The sequence below is a fragment of the Haemaphysalis longicornis genome, unplaced genomic scaffold, assembly GCF_048455015.1.
Source record: "Haemaphysalis longicornis isolate Haplotype H1 unplaced genomic scaffold, Haemaphysalis longicornis Haplotype H1 scaffold_10, whole genome shotgun sequence".
Taxonomy (NCBI): Eukaryota; Metazoa; Arthropoda; class Arachnida; order Ixodida; family Ixodidae; genus Haemaphysalis; species Haemaphysalis longicornis.
Window position 1 is genome coordinate 11958683 of NW_027526204.1, and position 17975 is coordinate 11976657.

At 49.6% G+C, this 17975-nt stretch overlaps 1 long non-coding RNA gene across 3 annotated transcripts; it reads right to left on the reverse strand.

Annotated features, from left to right (window-relative positions):
* Positions 1 to 5750: 5750 nt before the first annotated feature.
* LOC144158188 (uncharacterized) lies at positions 5751 to 16013 on the reverse strand. 3 transcript variants are annotated; one of them, XR_013319979.1, is made up of 3 exons: positions 15821 to 16013; positions 10036 to 10155; positions 5751 to 8550 (listed from the first exon to the last, which is right to left on the reverse strand). It is a non-coding gene; the product is annotated as an uncharacterized LOC144158188 (long non-coding RNA). The 3 variants fall into 3 exon arrangements; XR_013319980.1 differs by lacking the exon at positions 15821 to 16013 and adding an exon at positions 13857 to 15006; XR_013319978.1 differs by lacking the exon at positions 15821 to 16013 and adding an exon at positions 13321 to 15006.
* Positions 16014 to 17975: the final 1962 nt, after the last annotated feature.

Sequence of the window (17975 nt, forward strand, 5' to 3'; positions counted from 1 at the left end):
AAAAACTTGCATACTACGACGACAATCATCAACGTCAGCATGGACAAAAAAGGGAAAGAAATACTGACATTGGGCAGCATTACAAACACCCTGTATTTTTTGTGAAGACACAGAACTAAGCTGAAGAATGTTTACTAGAGCAGCAGCAGCAGCATAAAATGGACAGTGGTGTAACAACTGACAAAAAATAACCTACCTAAACCATTGGAATCAAAATCACGAGCGTAACAGTTCAAAATTGGGCTTGATGTCTTCATCTAGACTCCCATTGCTTTAGGCTCGCAATGGGTGCTGCCATTCACTGCGTGGAATAGCATTTCACATTATGGAAAATTCGGAGGGCTTATTTTACACATTACGGCACATCAAAACTTTCACCGCCAAGAAATTAGGTAAATCGTCGGTCAACAGTCCAGGAAACAGCTTTTCATGTCTACAGGAGCAAAATCCTCATAATGTTCTGTTTGAACAGAAGAGTGCATTCATACAGATGACCAGGGCTAAAATCTTCATGACAGAACATAACTGCAAATCACACAATGAAAACCAAAACATCTGTGCATTTAGATACTACAGCGAAACAAAAAATTGCATCAATAAGTCAATCATCAGGAATTGCACTACCTGGTACAGTAGCCTGTGCATTGTGCTGTTATGCCCATCGCTGGGTAGTCCCTAAATCATACTTCCAATAAATACACATGGTTTGCGGCGATTTTAGATGCCCATCACACAACATTTTTTGCACACCCATTACACACCACACTAACCATGCGTTGCATCCTGGCTGTCTTAATGGTCATGTTCGCCTTCTAACCAGTGGCATTGGATGCCTGCTGCTCTTTTCACTGTTGTCCAGTATTGGCATTTCATTGCGGCCATTCCCATTCCATCCTCTTCTGTGTGGCTAAGGTGTTGTGCTGCTGGGCCCAAGGACATTGCAGGTTCGATTCCCAGCCACTTTTCTGACAGAGGCGAAAAGCAAAAACGCCCGTGTCTGCGAGATTTCGGCGCACGTTAAAGATCCCCCCCCCTCTTGCCCAGGTGGCCAAAATTAATCCGGAGCCTTCCACTACGGCGTGCCTCACCCACCTATTTCCCACACAATAAGGGAAACTGCTGGACATTGTTGTCTCAGCCAAACTGATGCACACGGCTTGCTGGAAAATGCCTATTCGAATGGCACAACTGACTGGCTCAGATTTGCTAGAGCTGCACAGACAGCTACAATTTTGTCTAGCTGGGTGAGCCTCTCGTTGTGCTTCACAGTCACGAGATCAATTGGAATAGTGCTTGACAGGATTCGGTATCGTCCTCTAAGTAGCCCAATCACCCGTTCTACATGAATGCGGACATTAGCCAATTTTCGAGTTTTTTGGACGTCCCAAGCCGATAACTGCGATTTCCCCCTAGTGAAAGCCGGCATTTCTAGCTTGGCTGAGTGGATGCCAACAGCATCACCTATTGTGAATTCTCTGTCAGCCAACACTGTGTCACCTGGTACAAGGTTATTTAAGATGCCGCAAGACTCGGTAAGGCGCTTGTCGCTGGTCCGACCACCCCAACCCTCGGAAATGAAAGTGACTGCACCTCGTGCTTTGCAGCGCAATGCCTTAGCCACTGAGACACCGCGGCGGGTTATATTTGCAGCATTGGTAAAACCATTTTGAAATACTGCAACTTGCCAAGGAATTTAGTCCTGTCAGTTTTACCTTGCAATCTGATTATACTCACATTTTTTGCAGTTTGTTTTTAGTTGTAAATTAAGTGTATCAAGTCATTTTTTTTGCGTGTTTGCCATTCAGCAGAAGACTGCACTTACTGGGCACGTCTGGTATTGATGGTCGTTTGTACTCAACACATCCTGTATTTACAGATTTCTTTTCTGACTCCAACAACTGCATCAGTGAAGCAATTTTGTAAGCCTGCAGCTCGTCGTCTTGTTCAGTTGTTATTAACGTGCTATGTTAGAGAAATCACATCAATCTCAATTATCTTTTTAGTTTAAGAGTGTGGCATTACTTTGTGTATTTACCAGAAAACTATTACCTGTCTGTATAATGCCTTTAAATCCCTATTTCTTTGAACTGTTTCAACACTTTTCTGTGTATGATACTGTCCAGTTGCTGTGATTTTTTTAACACGAGGAAAATGCAAATATCATTTTAAGCAGTGACATCACAAATGACATACTGTGTGCTGAATAAACTTTTTCTGTTGTTGCCCACTAACCTGTTGCCTACTAACAGCTTTGCAGGCTTTGCTTAAAGACCTAAAAAAAAATAAGTAGCAGATAGTGAATTTTCACTATTGTAAATGCGATACCCAGGACTCTGCTGGGAAAAACTCGTCATTGTGTACATAGAGGGAACTTAGTATCTGGCACACAGCATCACTGAAAAGCAATTTACATGCCCATCATAGCTAAAACATGCTAAAATTCACACTCACTGCTACATTGTAATTTTTTTTTATTCTAAGCATCCCCTTTTATTCATGCCCCTTGCACTTGCGATAGATGCACTTACGGTTGATGCACAAAGATTTGGAGTATTTAACATTCAATACACCTTTTATTAAAATGGGGTAGGAACTAAGAATTGAGCAAATGGGGCAGTAAAAATTGGAACAATTCATATGGTGAAAGGTGTTAGAGGGCCAGAGACAGATGTGATGATAGTTCCAGGGTGCTTACTGCTCCTACCCTTGTTCTACTCTCCCCAAGTAGGAGCTGTGCAGTACGGTCTCCCACTGCTATTAACACTGCAACTTGGTGTGGCTGTGTGAGGACGCTGACATAGCATGTGTGCTAGGCCTGCTCCTTCCTGGCACCTGTGGCACTCTGCAGGGGGGGTGGGGGGACAGCTACTGTTACCTGTCCTGGGTAACAGTAGCTGTAGACAATTAAGCTCCGACACGAATTTGTCTGGAGGTGTCTCCAAACCACAGATTCCTGGGAGGGATACAGGCTCAGGTCAGCTGACAGTGGTTGGGGATATCCGTGTAGGACACTACTCTGTTCCTGCCTGACAGTGAGATGAAGCCACCGTCCAGATTGACGTGCGCTAGGTCGGTGAAGCCGCAAGCGGCGTTGTGTGCGGATTCACTCCTGGCCATGCCAAAGAGGGCAGCGGTCCAGATTAGATCCAGAATTAGCGGTCCAGAACTTGCCGGTTCGTTTTTCGGGGTCGAAGCCAAAAGTTAGAGGTACGGACACCTCTTCGGAGATCTGCCCTCGGGAGAAATTTAGGATTGCAGACTTGGAGGTTTTAATTAACAGCGATGCTGTTGAGCAAATCATTTCTGTATGGTGTCCGCAGCTTTTAAAATACTACGAAAATGCACACCATTCATGCTCGCGTGCCTTGATACGTGTGCATAGTTTGTCGCGGATAGTGGATAGGCCACAGATAGTTGGCATGGCCGAGGAAAGGAAGAGGCCGGTGTGCTTCGACAGGCTCGGCGTGCAAAGCATCTGCTAGAGACGATAAGTCGTGCTTACAGGGCGGCACAAGAAAACGTCGACCAAAACGACGAGGTCACTCTGGCGTTGCTCAACGTAAGGTAATGAAATGCCATCCCGCCGACGTCAACCACGGCACCACGACAATAAAACTCAACTTTGTGTCCGTCAATGATCAAGTCTTGCACGTGAGCACAAGCTTCCCTGAATTTTTTTACTGTTCTGATTTTTGTGAAGGCCACCATTGCCAGTGCAATGGCTGCTGCTTCATACACCACTGGGGTATGAAGCGGGCCAGAGGCAATGGAGTTTCCCTGGTTATTGACTACAGCAACTAATATTACGTCGAGACGAAAATAGTTGGCTGCGTCCCTGTAAACCACGTCCTCACATTTAGCTTAGCGTTTGCGCAGAGCTTGCGCCCTGGCCTATCGTCGCTCGTCGTTGTAATTGGGGTGCGTTTCACGAGAAGAGGGGGAATGAGGATGCAATCTCCGCGTTGTTGGAATAGCTACTTGTAAAGTCGTGCTGCAAGGAAGGTTAATGTCCAATGTGCTTAAAATGCGACTCCTTGTTTGGCTGTTAGCTAAAGCTCATGCTGCCTTAACCTTTGTAGAAAGTGTACGTCTGAAACTGATCATGGTATGCAGAAAAAGAGTTTTCCTCCATGTTCAAGAACCTTTCCCATGCATGGAATGAGAGATAATGGCTGGAGAATTTCAATCGTAAGCGTTTTTTCAGGTTTAGGGATTAAAATATTTTTAGCTCTTTTCCACTGTTTCAGAATGTGGCCTCTATCCCAACACATATTGAGCTAATGAGTGAGGGCTTCCAAAAAGTCATAACCTAGATTGCAAGCATTTGTTCCTGATGTCGTTTTGCCTAAAAGCACATTTTGTTTTGTGCAAAGGGCCGTAATGGCAGCCGCGTACCTTGCCCGAAGTAATGTTGAGGAGGGCATTATTCCGGCTCGAGTAGGGGGGCAGTACCTTGGCAGCACAGCTTGCAATATGAAGATCCTGAATAACCTTCAGTAGTTCTTTGTCCGTGCTACCAAACTGATAGGGAATGACACTTATGGCGAATTCCATTGGGAGAGCAGGAGCACTCAAAAGCACTCTGAAAGTGCTCTCTCCTGAGCAGGCGTGTTTCAGTGGTCGAACAGAAGTAGGAGCACTGTCATCCAGTGGTAGTGCGAGACCACTTTCGGTGCTCTGAGAGCAGTTGGGAGCAGTTCGATCTGCTCCCGCTTGAAAAGTCGGAGTGAGCACAGTACGATACGAAGGAAGTCACATGACCTTTAACGTCATATCCTCCCCTTTGTGTGTGTGTGTGTGTGTGTGTGTTTTGCTCCCTTGTATCGGGGAGCGCGGCAGTATCCATCGTGCATTTGCAACTTTGTGGAATGGGCAGCGAGCCCTACGAGCATGCGAATGCTTCACACCGCCACACGTGCTTTGCCCGGCTTTGCTCACACATGCTTTTCCGCAGAGATTGCTGGGATGCCTAAAGGCTGGAATACGTGGAGCGAACTTTCACGACAAAGTTCGCGCGGCGGGAAATCTCTGAGCTACCGTACTTATCCAATTCTAACGCGCCCCCGATTCTAACGCGCACCCGATTTTTCTGACAAAAAAAAACCAAAAAACTTGCACCTCCGTTTGTAACGCGCACGGAACTTTATAACCCAGACAAACGAATGCGGGAGAAATGGGCGATTTATTCCCCAAAGTAATTTCGCTCATCTCACTCCTCGTCGCTTTCCGCTGACCAGAACATCTCGTCCTCGGTGCCACCAAGAGCCTTCGCGATGCCACACTTCTGAACGAACATTCAACCATGGTCGATGGGATCGTGGCCCACGCCTCGCACGCCCATCCCGCGAGCTTCTCCAGAGCCGCACGCTTCAGCCGACCGCTCGTTTTGAACGCGTGAGAGCCGCTGCTGCCATTGCTGTTATCAAGCGCGCAAGTGGAACAATTTGACAATTTGTGTGAACGCCGATAGAAAAGTCTAGGCGCATATGGTTCCTGCGTCCGAAAAATCATTGCTAAAAGCTTTAGCGCCATCTTGACATGGTGATGGCGATGGGTGGGACGAAATTTCTGCTGTTTCGGTTTCGGTTTCGAATCCGATGCTAACGCGCATGTGATTTTTCGGCCTATTTTTCCGGAAAAAGGGCGCGCGTTAGAATCGGGTAATTACGGTACATGGAGTGACGACATGGCACGCGCCGCCGCGCTGCCGCTGGGCTGCTCTAAATTAAAGCCCCTCCGCCGCAGCCCTGCCCATAGGAGGGGCTTTACTCTCACTGAACTCCATGCCCAGAATCAACGGTGCTGTTCAGTAAACAGACCCAGTGAAGGAGCTTCCCACTTTGGTTGTACATCATTTAACGATTCTGCGTGGGGCGGGGGTGTTTCTTCTACTGAAATATTCGTTTCTCAAAAACGCTAAAGGCTGAAGAGAGAGAGAGAGAAAAAAAAAAAACTAACGGCACCGGGGAGATTCGCATGAACGACTACAAGAACAAGTAGCCGGCAGTTTAACCTCTACTTCACCCCGAGAGATGGTGCATATGAGCAAAATAGCCTCTGTTACTGGTTTTTGTCGTATTTGAGACGCCCTCGTAGTGATACCGCCTGTTCCTCACTCGCCAATCTTGCAGACAGGCCTCATATTGCTGCTACTGCAAGTAATGTAGCCGGATCGCCCTTATTTAACCTGATAAATGCTATCATGTGTGCCCATACAGCCGGTCGGGACCGTGTTTTCCCCTCGTCGTTTTTTCCTCTCCCACCTGCTCTCCGGGTGCGTGCCGCACTCATGGCAGGTGCAGTGGCCCTGCTCCCGCGTGCCCCCAAGTGTTCTGTCACCTACTCCTCACTGCACGATGCCACTGCTCCTGTTCTCTCAATGGAATTCCCCATTAGGTTGCATCAATGTATGGCTTGGCTCTTACCGAGATCGATTAAGCATCAGACGACGTTTCATGTCTTGGGTAGTTGCTTCTCACGGTGCAATCGCAAGCTGCATGCCAATTTTGTCGCAATAACTGAGTATTCTTCAATGTGTTGGTCAAGCCAATCCAGGCGACAAAACACGTTGCAACTGACTTTGTTCTTGCAGAGTTGCTGTTGCAAACCACTCTTGGCCTCCCACATGTGGGGAAGCTGCAAGTCAACCTGGCATTGGTTCCCTGCTTCAAATGTATAATTAGTTGCCTGCTCAGCATCTCGGCCCAGTTGATCCACCTTTGCCTTGATGTTAGTTATTTCTCAGATATGTGGACCAATCACCGAGTGTGAGGAATCCCGCTGCACCACTCAGAGCCCTTGAAATGCATCTCAGTAAATGAGGATAAGCGGGCCTACCAGACCTTCGTTTGATGTTGCCGGGTGGTCGCTGCCGAGATTCTCTTATGTGTTGTGTAAAGTGGTCTTCCTTTACGTGTGTTCTGTAAAAGTGAGGCAAGGCTGCTCACACTGCTGCTCATCACTGCTCACACTACTTCTGGTGCAAGTGGGATGCGTATGGTCAATGGTAAGGGTGAGGCCTTCTTGTTGGGCATCAAGCCAAAGGTTTTCGCTTTTTAATGGTGTCATGCTTGCAATCCCCACTTAGTGTGATGTGCATTAAAATCACCGACAATGAGTAATGTGTCGAAATGGAAAATTTCAAGAGTTTTCTAAAAAAAGCTTGGTCAATTTGGAGGTGTTGCGAGAAGGGCTCCATACGTTTAGGAGAAACGTGCCGGTCAGCCATGTTTTGCATTTAGTAATTAATTCGATGCAACAATACTCGCATCCCGGCCGGCAAATTTCACTTCTTTTCACAGGCGCAGAAGTTTTGACGCCTCCGAACGCTCCAAGTTCTACACCGTGTTTGCCATTTGAAAAGACTTACCACACTGATGAGTTCTACACTGTTTGTTGATTAGTACACACATACCCTGAAGTCACTGACCTAAGAACTGAAGCGCATGAAAAATTCCTTGCCGGCCTGACCCCTGACCCGACAGGCACAGTCAGCCCTGTGCGGCAGCAGCGGCTCACCATTGTTTGCATTGCTGGATGTAAACAAATCTTTCCTTTGCAGCTACGTCAGCTGACTCCTTAGCCATGACTGGCTATATCCGGTTTTGCATTGCCGAGGCGCAACGAGGGGATTCAGTCCTAGAGCGATCTTGTCCTCCCTCGCAAAGCGAGAAAAAGCGATGCCTGGCTCATCACTTGCGACGTCACGCAATGTGCCAAGTCGCCAGTGGGAATGTGCCTTTAGACGATTGGTGAGCACTTTCGAACTGTCCGCTGACGGAGGCCAGACGCACGTGCAGTCGATTTTATGGGGCCTATTCCCCTCCACGCAGCGTCCTCAAAGAACCGGTGATGCAAATGTTGAGACCGGTGATTTCAGCACCAATCTTATCCTCAAATTGCACTAACATGGCTTTGAATGTCGCACGAGAGTTTCCATGATCTGTTCTCCAAAATTTTGAAGCACACCTTCCGTAACGTACTAATCATCCGACCCCGAAGCAAGGGGGGATTGCCAAGGCCAATTTTCTTGTCCCAGTGTTTTAACTGAGTAGAGCCAGATGGAGAATTGTCCATTGCATCTGCGGACCCAATTTCTGAGGACCCCAAGGTCGGTAACCTGCTGTGGCTGGAGTCAACGATGGCCTGAGATGCTGGTCTGACGTTTTGGAAGAGGCGGGGTTCACAGTAGTGTCGACTCCCTTAAGTTCAGTTACGGCTGCTTTTAGAACTTTTTTTTTCCAACGATAATGGACTCAAGCATGTGATGGATTTTGTTAATTTCTGAGCATGAATCGGAATGTCTGCCGTGAGTGTATTGACTCTGGGGGACCATGTGTCTCTGAGTGTGTTTGCCGTGGGAGACCGTAGCTGCCCAGCTCACCTTGTTGTTTAGGTTGATTCTGTTGGCATGGATATGGCCGCCAGTTCTCGATGGTTTTGGCCCTCAGTGCTCGACAGCCGACGACGCAACGTCCAGCGCACACAATCCCAGCTCCGGGTGGAGTTGTCCTTGGTCGCCGGTCCACAGCTCGCATTCCCTTGGCTTTGCTGCAACCAAGGAAAGGAGCCCAAATGGTCACTCTCCCCAGATGAGGCCCTAAAGAATTTTTTACTGCTCCTTTCTATTGTCCTCGTCCTTCACGAATAGTCACAATCTGCGCATAGAGTGTAAATCCCGAAGTGCTAGGACTTGATTTTAATGAAGCCTGTCGCGTGCTTAAGCTCCCAATCAGAGGTCAAGAAAAAAACGTTCAATGCATTACTGACCGCTAATCACTAAAACGCTTCAACAAGGCCGAAGCCACATGTAGCCAAAGCAACAAGCACGAAATGAACATCGTACTGTTAAACTAGGCCGTACAGCCAGTGTCTTCTTGGCAGGAGGAACTTATTCACGTGGCAGCATGTAATGCCTTTCAGCTGCTGCTTGCATCAATCTAGAATTTTGCTCCCATGAGTACACCCCATTGTTTTTCTCAACAGCTGCGTAGTTTAATTTGACCCAATGCAAGTGCAGTTACTAATACGCCTGCAGTGCACTGGCCTTGAATGCAGGATCACACATGCTTGGTGCATTGCTACCGTGGTATGCTGCACGTATCAACTCGACTCAACAGTGTGTCACCTGACAACCTCCAAATGCACACCTAAAACACCTCCTTTAGTTCTTTCCAGGGTGCTCATTCTTCACAGTCCATAAACTGTTGGTACAGCCAGAAATACTTTTAGGGGTTGGGGGTGTATGGAGGTATGGGAGAATGGAAGGAGCCTTGCCAAAATGAATGCTAGCACTTGCTTATGTGCAGCATAGTAAAATGTTGGGGGGAGGGGGTTCAAAACCCCTCCGCGCTGTACCTGGAGAATCCTATCGGCCATCTGGGAGGCCATCACTGATGTGTTGCTGGGGCATTCTTGGCTCGTTTCTCTCTCACAAAGGTGAGCACATGGCGGAGTTATTTGTGCACTTGACAGCACCTGAGGATTCACAAGGATTGTCAGCTGCTGATAATGGCTGAGCTGTTGGGTTGACCTTTTTTCTGTGCAGCTTAGCAAAGGGGTCAGCCTCGCGTAGGATGTTTACTAGCACTGATGAGAGGCTGAAAGTTGGGACATAAAGAGTAGTCAGGCAGTGGATGTTCACACGTATTTAAAGAATTGGCCATAATATGGCTTATGTGAAGACTATGACATGCTTTTCATGACTATCAGAAGTGGGGTAGGTCCAGCCCCTTTAAGGGACCGTGGCACACCATCTTGCATTCGGGACAGACGCAAACACCCACACATCAAAACGTTCGACAAGTACTCCTGTAATGATGCCAGCATTTACGGAGGTGAAGGATAAAAAAATCTAAAATGAAGTTTGCCTTGGAGGTGCAGTGTCTCTTTGGCACTGCACATTTTTATACGTTTCAACACGAAAATGCAAAATCAACATAAAAAAAAGTTGTACAACTGAAACTGAAAAGCAACACAGGCTGCATAAACTTTACCTTCTTAAGAGAAGCAAAAATAGGCCAGAAACATGCATACGCTATGCCAAGTTTTTTCTGCAGCCTTGTGTGCCTAGTGGTGGCTGGATGGCTTTTTGATGACTTCGCCGGACTGGGGGAGTGGCTGTTGAGAGCCAGTGGTTGATCTCATGCTTCAGACCTGCAAGAGTGAGTAGTAACATGTGAACTTAAACATACTGCGATGCACAGCTTTACAACAGTCAGTTCACCAGTGACCACATAAAGTTGAAAACGGCTTGTGCTTGCTTTGTAGAAGGTTTGTACGAACACTTTGATTGACTATGAGGTTTAACACACTGACACTACACAGGCGATGGGGCACACTGTAGTGAGGGACTAAGGTTAATTTTGACCACTTGGGGATGTTTTAACGTGTGCCAAAATCTCGAACATGGGCATTTCTGCTTTTCGCCTCTATTAGAAAAGCGGAGACTGTGGCCAGTTGCCGCTTTTCAAATATGAAGTCTGGACTAGAAGGTATGCAGGCAACGTTTAACAAATATACATATGTGCAGACGCAAGGATGGTGAGAACAGAGCCTGCAAGCATATGAATAGTCTGCTTGCCGGTTGGGAAGGTTGGTTGCTTAAAAAAAGAATGGTGCATAAAATAACCTGCTAGATACCATGTGTGCCCAAGGCAATGCTTAAAAATCAACTCGCCATTCCATGTAATAAATGCAGCTATGTAGTAAAACCACAGAGGGGGAGGGAGGAATAACCGGGTGTTTTAAGGTGCACAGTAAAAATAGCGCAGTTAAAAGGAACGAGCCAAAGATGGAACTAGCGTTACTCCGCTTTGTTCATTAATTAAAACGCCCAATTTTTTTTCATTCCTCAAATTAAGGTACTTCCTGTCTCGTCGGCTGACGAGTGACGATGAAAGCGACCACACCGACCGGTTGCTGGAACTCAAGTGCCTTTATTAGGCGAAGAGAAATAAACCCCCCCGGTCCCCGATGGTGTGGCGGCGCAGGCGTGGAACACGATAGCTCACGCGTCACACATCCGGCGGGTTTGATCCGCGGAGCTTTCAACCGTCACTGCTGGTGTGTCGTCTGTGCTTGAATAACTGTCAGACGCAAGGCCATCAGGCATGCCTGCACCGTTGAACGGCACCAAATGCCGACGGTTGCGCTGAATGATGCATGTCGGTGTTTCCACCACATATGAGCGTGGTCTTCTTGCTGGGCTGAGCACCTTTGCTGCGCATGACATATCCTGCACCCACACATCCTCCCCGTCAGCGAGTGGGCGGAGTTGGTGGGCGGCGTGACGACGGTTGAAGTCTTGACTTTGTTTTGTTTGGTTAGCTTTATCCTTAGCTGCAACTTCGTCGTGTGGTGGCCACTCCGGTTGCAGGGTGTCTGGCATCTTCGGCACTGTCGTTTGCAGACGTCGGCCCATTAGGAGCTGCGACGGGCTGTATCCGCTCGCTCCTGGCGTGTCGCGGTACACCAGAAGCGCCATGTGTGGGTCCTTGGATTTTGTGAAAAGATCCTTCATGGTCCGCACCATGTGTTCTGCGTCGCCGTTTGACTGTGGGTAGCCCGGGCTGCTCGTGATGTGATGAAATCCGTAGGTCTGCGCGAACTCGGCGAACACCCGTGACGAAAATTGCGGGCCGTTGTCGGACACGAACACATCAGGTATTCCATGTCGCGCGAACGTGCTCTTGACAGCCGCAATGACAGCTGTGGAGGTGGTCGACGACAAGCTGATTACTTCCGGAAAACGAGAGTAGTAGTCCACCACGATTATGTAGTGAGTTCCATCAAGTTCAAACAAGTCGGCGCCTATACGCTGCCATGGCCGATTTGGAGCCGGTGTTGCGATTAGTGGCTCCGAACGCTGAACTCTCGTCTGAGCGCATTGCTCACACGATGTTACGAGCTGCTCAATTTCGCTGTTAAGGGTAGGCCACCATACTGCGTCCCTTGCCCTTGCCTTGCACCGTCCAATGCCCTGGTGGCCTTCGTGGATTTGCTGAAGTACCTCACGGCGCATCAGGCTTGGAATAATGATGCGGCGATCTTTGAGCAAGAAGCCATCGCGCACTGTGATGTTGCCTCTTTCCTTCCAGTACTCCCTTAGATGAACTGGAACCTTTGAGACGTTTTCTGGCCATCCTTTCTCACAGAAGCGGAGTAGCCCAGAACAGATGCCGTCTTCCGCTTGGTGCTTGCGTAAGGCATCCATGCGGGAGGACATGAGGTTGGCAGCTGCTGTAACGACTTCCCCGATGAATAACTCGATGGAGTCTGTCTGCCATTGACTTCGCTCAGGATCGTGTCCCTGAATAGGAGCCCTTGACAGCGTGTCTGCCGTGGCAATCAGCTTGCCAGGGACGTAGAGAACAGTGAACTGATAGCGCATAAGACGGATTCGCAAGCGCTGGATTCTGGGCGGAATCATGTCGAGTTCTGCTGATCCCAGGAGTGTGACTAAAGGACGATGATCCGTTTCGACTTGAAATGCGATGCCCCTCAGAAACTGGTCGAACCTCTTGACAGCCCACGTCACAGCCAAAGCTTCTTTTTCTGTTTGACTGTAGCGGCTTTCAGTGTCCGTTAGGGATCGTGAGGCGTAAGCAACCGCTCGTCGTTCTCCCGATGGTTGATCTTGAAGCAATACAGCTCCGAGACCGTATGAGCTTGCGTCAGCTGACACCACCGTGGGGTACGATGGGTCATATTTAGCCATGCAGACCTCTGAACTGAGCAAGCTTTTGAGCTTGTCGAAAGCAGCTTGCTGGCACGGTCCCCAAAGCCATGAGTTTCTCTTTTGAAGCAATGCCCTGATCGGTGCTGTGATGTCGGAAAGATGAGGAATGAAGCGGCCCACATGGTTCACCATTCCCAGCAGTCTTCTGACACCGCTGACATCCAATGGGGTTGGTAGCTTGGCCAAGGCCTCGACCTTTTCTGGATCGGGACTGATTCCTTGTGCGCTAAAACCACGACTACAAGAAACTTGACTTGGTTTGCAGAGAACGTGCATTTCTTGCGGTTCAGCTTGATTCCCGCTTCTTCCAAGCGCTATAACACCTGCTTGAGACGTTGGTCATGCTCTTGCTGCGGTGCTCCGAAGACAAGAATGTCGTCAATCATGCTCACAACTCCTTCGAGGCCTTCCAGAATTCTGCTCATCTGTCGCTCAAAATATTCTGGCGCTGAGCAGATTCCAAAAGGTAGCCTTTGGAAACAGAATCTTCCCATTGGTGTTATGAACGTAGTGAGTTCTTGACTTTCTTCTGAAAGCTTCACCTGGTGAAAGCTAGCGGTAGCATCGAGCTTAGAGAATACCTTTGCTGATCCGAGGCGTCCCAGGATGTTCTCGACTGAGGGTAGTATGTGACGCTCCCGAAGCACGACTTCGTTGAGTCGGGTGAGGTCAACGCATATTCGGTAGCCTCCTCCTGCTTTTGGAACAGCCACCATACCGGAACACCATGGTGTGGGACGGTCCACCCGTTGGATGACTCCCTGGGATTCGAGCTTGGTGAGCTCCTCTCGAACTGGTTTGTGAAGCGGAATCGGTACTCTTCTCGGCACGCTGACTGAGAACGGTTTGGCGCCTGGTTGGAGACGTATCACGTCTTCGTCTTGCAGCTCGCCCAAGCCATCGAAGAGACTGTCCTTCAAAGTGACGGTAGAATCCGTTACACTGTCCACGAACCGTATAACTCCGAGAGCCTGTATCGCAGGGAATCCAAGAAGCGGCAGGTCTTGCAAAGGCACAACATACACTGTTTGCACTGTAGACCTGCCTTTCCAGCTCAGTTTCGCTTGGAATGTTCCGAGAACGGTGAGGGAGTAATTTCCTGGGCCCGTAAGCTCACCTTCTGGCTTTTGCAGCTGTTTCGGTATGCCTGGAAACGAGTCCGGTACCACTGTCACCTCCGCACCCGAGTCGACCTTGAAGTTAGCGTAGTCCGTTGACGGCCACTTTTACGAACTTGGCTCTGGTGATGGCTGCTACGGAGTGCAGTGTGAGAGCTCCCATGTTCTTCTTGCTTTTCTTTTCGCAGACTGCCTCGAAGTGTCCAATCCGATTACATTCTTTGCACTTGGCTTGCCTAGCTGGGCAATCTGCTCGAGGATGCGTTGGTCGACCGCAGTATCTGCAGCTCGTGGTAGCGTCGCTTGTGTTGGACTTCGTAACACGCTTGCCAGAGCTCCCTTGAGAATTCGAGCCATGTCGCGGCTTTTGGAAGCGCTTTTGAACTTTGGCCTCGGCCACAACGTGAGCAGGATTCGGCTCTTTTTGGAACACTGCTGCACGGGCTTTCACGGCATCTTCGTTGATGCGAGCCTGTAGTCTTGCTTCTTCAAGGGTAAGCTTTTGTGTTCGGCACAGTTTGTCCACAAGGTTAGAGTCCCGGAGACCCACGACGAACCTGTCTCGAACGAGTCGTTCTTCCACTTCCGCTGAGGCGTAGTTGCACTTTTTGACAAGTGTACGCAGTGCAGTGTAGAACTCGTCTACGGTCTCGCCTTCACCCTGGGTTCGACGGTGGAAGCGGACAATTTCGTAGACCTCGTTGACCGGGTGGATGAAGTGATCGGTGAACTTCTAGCGAGCTCCAGTCTTCGCTGGACAATGCTAGAGTGTCGAGAACGCGGCAGGCGTCTTGGGAGCCCATGTCGTAAAGAAGCGTTCTGACCCGTACTTCTCCCGGCGCTTGGTAGAGCCCAGATGCATAGCAATAGTAGTCGAACTGGTAGACCCATTCTTTCCAAGAGCTTGGGTTCCCAAAATCGAATTTCGGTGGCGGTTGAAGCCCGGTGCCGCTGAACTGGATAGAAGGATCTCCATCCGCCATAGCGTGTTTTGCAGGCTACGCACCTTAGACTGATTGCTATTAATAATTGATCGATGTGTCGCTAACTTTATCCCACTTCTGACACCATGTCTCGTCGGCTGACGAGCGACGATGAAAGCGACCACACCGACCGGTTGCTGGAACTCAAGTGCCTTATTAAGCGAAGAGAAATAACCCCCCCCCCCCCCCCCCCGGTCCCCGATGGCGCGGCGGCGCAGGCGTGGAACACGATAGCTCACGCGTCACACATCCGGCGGGTCCGGTAACGCGAACCGCCGCCCGAGCGAGCGTGAGAAACGCACCTTCAGCGCGCCGTGAAATGCGCGTCCACTACACTTCCGAAATCTGGGTCCTAGTAATTTTTCTGCGTCAAGACTTGCGCATTGAATCTACACGGCACCAGCGGAACGGGTTGGTCACTGCAACAGCAGATTTTCTCTGGAATTGGAGTCTGAAGAAAATCTCAGTGATGTCAGTGATTGTCAGTGTCAGTGATTGCCGCGATTTAAATAAAAAAACAAGAGCGCGCCTGTTTTTATCCCTCGTACGAACAACCGACAAGGCATCCAGCGTACGACCGCGACTGGTGACTGCGAAGCTGATGGTGGCGCATTGCTGCCTGCCTAAGTTTTCATTCCAATTTATTTGAAAACACGTTGGCACACGGGGGCGTGCACGAGTAGGTAGAGCGATAAAAACGTTAGAGTCCACGTATGCGTGCGACTGCGTCGCGATAAGTCACGCGTATGCTCGCGGAAAAGCGATCGCCCGAAGGCATATGCAGAAAATGTTGCCGTACGGAAGCCAAACTCGAGGGATTTGTTCAAAGGGCGCTTGCGATCCGTCAGCGCTCGGGTTACAGCACGGCTCGGGAAGCGGCCTCGCATTCGCTACCATCGCTAACTCGGCGTACACGTGAAACAGCTCTCCAAAGAAATTATTCGGTTTTTGTAATCAACCATGTATTAGAGGGAACTTACCAGACAAAGTCGTGGATACGGTGCGGGTGCACTTGCGTCGGCATCCACGGCGGCAGCCAACAGCAGTGTCGGACTTTTGTGCGCCGTTCCGGCCGTTCGCTGCCGCGGTTTCATCCTCCGGTGATGCGAAGTTATCGATGGCAGGTAGAGCGCCACCACGTAATGTGAATGCGATTAATAATACATCGCTCGACGCCACTACCGATAATTGGGTTGAAACGCGGCAGACGACAAACGGGACACCGGTGTTTTTTTTTTTTTTTCTCAAGATGTGGGCGCACAGCGCATGCGCTAGAACAGTGGCCACAGACATGGCGGCTTTCAGTGTGGCCAAGCGAAGAAAATCGCCCGCTAAACTTTTGAATGAATACCGTCTATAGTCGCAGATATGAGCCGCATTGCCGCCGTGCTTCAGAAGGAGCACGACCCTGCCATCTCGCCACTCCTCTGGTATATCTTCCCCGTGAAGAATGTTGGTGAACAGCTCCGCTAGCTGTTCTCTCGAGCCCGGTCCGAGCAGCTTGAGTATGCGAGCAGGTATTCCATCTGGTCCCGTGGCTGTACCCATGCCAATGCGGCCCAGTGCACGTTTTATGCCTGCCGGTGTGACTTCCCAGGTTGTTTTTGATTGGCTTGGAGGCGATGTTGGGGGCCTTGTCTCCTCTTGCCTGTCTTCCGGTACATGGATAGGTGGCCCATACAGGCTTGTCAAGTAGTCGGTGATGTGTCGTGGCGGGTCTGCCACAGGCTGACTTGTGGTAGTGTCCACCAGTTCAGCCGGCCCTTCACTGCCTCTGTCCAGCGAGCTGACATACCGCCAGAATTTCTGGGCTGCCGGCTTACCACCCGTTCGTATGTTCTTCATCAGTGCAAGGTTCGCATCAGCCATCTTTGCCTGGACTATTGCCTGCATCTCATGTTTGCGTTGTAGGTATGTGTCCCACGCCTCTGCCGCTGCCACACTGTCCTTATCTCTCACCGCCCTGCGGTGAACCCTGTTAGCATTGCGGCGCGCTTGCCACGCCGCGGCCACCTGCCCGTCCCACCACGGCTTCTTGCTTGCTCGCCCATGGCCTTTGTCCCTGACCATATGCTTGCGCATTATATGGCGCAAGGCTTCTATGTACTCCGCGTACGTGGTGGCTTCTTTCCGCCCTTGGTCTTTCTCGAACTCCTCGGCGACAACCTCCATCTTCCGCACTGGCAGATATGAGGGTTTTGTCTCTCTGGGTCTGGTCTTTTGACATTGCTTATGGCTGAAGTTCAGGCGCAAGCGATTGTGATCACTACCTAGGCTGAACTGTCCTTCTTCATCAATGTCAAGGCTCTGTAGGAGGCTAAGGAGGCGAGGCGATAACAGAGCATAGTCGATACACGTTGCACTGTTCTTGGCACACCATGTGTATTGGCCCTTGAACCTGGGATCCAGGTTAGCGATGCTGAGGTGAAGCCGTTCTGCCATCCGTACAAGAAGGTTGCCGTTCGCGTCGGTGTAGCCGTCCAGTTCAGAGAGGTGGCCGTTGAAGTCACCTAGAATTATCACCTCCCTGTCGCTTGCAAACAGCTGGATGTCACTGCACACACACTCCACAAGCGTATGGTTGTTGCTGGGTCTGGCGCTGCTGACAGAAAAGTATATCACGCAAAGCGCTGTGGGCACCCCCAGCACCTCCCCTACCACCCATAGGTGGTCGTGACAGCCATCCTCATGGCCCGCCTGACTCCTGCACTTCACTTGCCACTCCAGGCCCCGACGTCACAAGGCGCTTGCCTAGCGCCATCTAGATTACATAAACACAACTGTTCAATACAACACTTTGCACCCAGGGAAGACTAATGTAATGGCGCATTTGACAAACGTTTAATGGTACATGGCTGCAGTAGCTTGCATGTGTGTGATGCGTTGTGCCAACAAGCATGATTGTAAGAGCCAGTTAAAAATCTCTTGACTGAAAATTATTTAGAAAAACGGTTTCATTTACATCTGAAGCAGGTGAAATGTTTGTGCAATCATGGAATGTAAAGGTCATGTCCATGAAACAGAACTAAATAGCGAAATTTCTATCACACATCAAATTTCTGTGCAAAACAACCCGCAAGATCCTCAAGGTTTCGCGTGGCAGCGGGCTGCTTTAGTGGTGTGAGTTCTGGCCGC